Below are 2,908 nucleotides of genomic sequence, written 5' to 3' on the forward strand. Positions count from 1 at the left end.
CTGCATCTTCTACTGATTTTATGGTCTCCCAGTCCATCTGCATGTTTGTGTTTCTGAGCGATCTAACAGCCATACAGAAGGAATCCTGCGTGTCTCACATCCAGCGCTCCGTTGTTATGCCGTGTGGTGTAAATAAACAGTAAACTCTGGAGATGATAAATGGTGCACGAAAGAAGAAACGTACAGGGAAAAGAAGCTGGAGCGAGCAAGCAGCCAGAGTGCTGATCTCAAATACTCCTCTGCTGAGTTAAGGAAACCGTGTCAGCCACGGCTCGGTGGTGTTGACCACTGATACTCCAGTGAGTTAAAGTAAGACGAGGAACTCAAGGTTCTGCTTCATTCTGGGCTTTTTGGTGGTAGAAACTGACTGAAATACATGATGCTCACTCACAGGTCAGAGTAATTAAGCAACATTAACTTGAAGTTTTGTTTTGCTGATCTCATTTCTAGCTCTGCTTTTGGTTGTGACCAAAGCTAGAAAAGAGAAATATGCTGCTTTTTAAATGGAATCCATCCATTACATTATCTGGCAAGGCTTTTTTTTAAAGTTGTTGCACAGTTTGATTTATGCACAGTTGCTTTCGTCCTTGTTTGTTTTTTTGTGAACCAAAATGTAGCTTTTGGAGCTGAAACTCACCATAAAACAGTTTGAAGAGGAGCTGCAAACCGAGTAGATGCTGTATGGGTTTGTTCCTCTGAGTTATCCCCTTTGTTGGTTTGTTTCTGCGCACTGACCACGTCTGCTTTACAAATCTAATTCTTTGTGCCAGGTCTGCTGAGAACGGCATTAGAGTGAGAAGCCTATAAAACTCAGTGACAATTCTTTTTTTTTTTCTTTACATTCCCTTTCTCCTGCTTTTTAAGTGTGTAGGATGAGCCATGAATGTAGCATAAAGTTATTCCCAGTTGGGTGCTTTCTCCATATCCCAATGATCTGTGATTTGTTCATTGTTTCCTTCATGTTTCCTGCAAATTGACTCATGTTTTGCCCAGCTTTAATACGATGATGTACAGTGAAAGAAATCCATCAAAAAAGCCAAAAAAGTCAGAAATATTTAATTCATCCATACATCACTGGCAGAACTCCCTGCTGAAAGAAATCTTGTGATAAATAAAATCATCAAAAGCAGCTCACGTTTCACTTCACAGTTTGCATTTCTTATTATTTTAATGCAGCTGTTGCATCATCACACCTTTCTTGTATATTTTGTGTGGTGCTGATATGGTGGATTATTTCCCACAGCTGGAAGCTGATTGTCCCTCGTTTGTTTGCATCCTCCACACCTGCGCTCCTCTGTTCACCTGTCACAGCTGTAACTGATTATCTCATTAGACTTTGCTTGAGTCTCTGGCCTCAGATTGATGTGTTTGGCGTCATAATAAACGTGCAGTTGTGGCTGCACTTGAGTGAAGATCTATTTGATAGTGTTTACATTCATTTCACAAAACACAACAACATTGGCTTGTACATTTTTTTAATGGGCAGATTTCTGGTTTAAACAAACCAGAAGATGTTACATTATTGGTTTGCCATATTTCAGGTTTGTCCCAGTACAGCTTTGGAGTAGATTTTAAATTAAACGTGACTGAAAAAGAGACGTTCACCATTAATTCAAGAGGTTTAGTAAAGATTTTGTATCAACTCCTCAGAAACTACAGTCATGTTTAAAGGTGAAAAGCCACCTGCTGCCTCAGTAGTTAGCCCTGTTTACTGTTTGGGGGCTGAGTCAACAGAATTTAACATGAATAGCTGTTACACTCGGGTCCATTTACACATTTTATGGTTCAATAAGTCTACTTAATCACCACTGACAGCAGTAACATTGACATGCACACACTTGGATCACAATCTTTTCCTAACACTGGCATCCCGCCACCACAACAGAAAATAAGCAATGACAAAGATCTGAGGAAACATCAAGCAGAGTCATTTATTTGGCCAAATGAGACACTGTAATTAACTCAGTTTAACTCTGTTTCAGTCATAAAAACTGAAACACACTGTGGGAAAAACACAGAAAACAAAGCCCTGGGATAATTAGACAAAGGTTTGATCCCCTGAAAAGCCTGAACTGGTGTTTTCATAATTCAAAACTTCATTTCCACTTCCTCACATTAATGTCCAGCAAACTGCTTAACTGCTCAAACAATATCTCAATACATTGTTTCATCAATAATCGGCCTGTATGAAATCTGGTGATTTCAACTTATATTTTAAAATCCACCTTCAGTGTCTCTCTCTGTTTTCCAGTTCTTGTTCGGAGTTATGTTTTTGGGACACACAGCCCAGTAATTCTGTTTCATGCTGAATTTGCATATTCTAATAAGAATACTATTTCCAAAAAAGTGTTTGGACTATTTCTTTCTCTAAAGAAATGGTTACTACAGTCACTGCAGTTTACACATAATCAAGTGTGTTAAAGCCTGAAAACCAACATTATCAGCATTGCGTTGAGTGTCAGATAACCTAAATTTCTCCTGCAGATTTCCTGTGGGCTTTGGCTGGGCTGGAAACTGCTCCAGAAGTATGTTTCCTTCTTCATCACAGAGAATGCTTTCTGTAAGGATCTGCCTCAGTTCTGAACAGTGTACTTGGCTGTGTTAATGAGAGGCTCTGCCTTAGCCTGATGCTGCCACCACTGTGGTCTACTCTGCGTTTATTAAGGCTGTTGTGTTTTTAACATGTTTTAATGCTTTGTATCTTGCTCTATTGAATCTCAACAAGCCCCTAAAAACAGTCAGTGATCACTGTCGGCCTCTCTGTTAATTTTTAAGCTCAGTTTTTAAGCCTTCCGATGTAGCTACAGCCCAGCAGTATATGAATGACTAACCTCGTATTGTGGATGGATTATCTCAGTTGTTCTCCTGACTGAAGTGTGGTCCGTTTACAGCATCCTGTCCCTAACCA

The sequence above is a fragment of the Rhamphochromis sp. 'chilingali' genome (assembly GCF_963969265.1).
Source record: "Rhamphochromis sp. 'chilingali' genome assembly, chromosome: 8".
NCBI lineage: Eukaryota > Metazoa > Chordata > Actinopteri > Cichliformes > Cichlidae > Rhamphochromis > Rhamphochromis sp. 'chilingali'.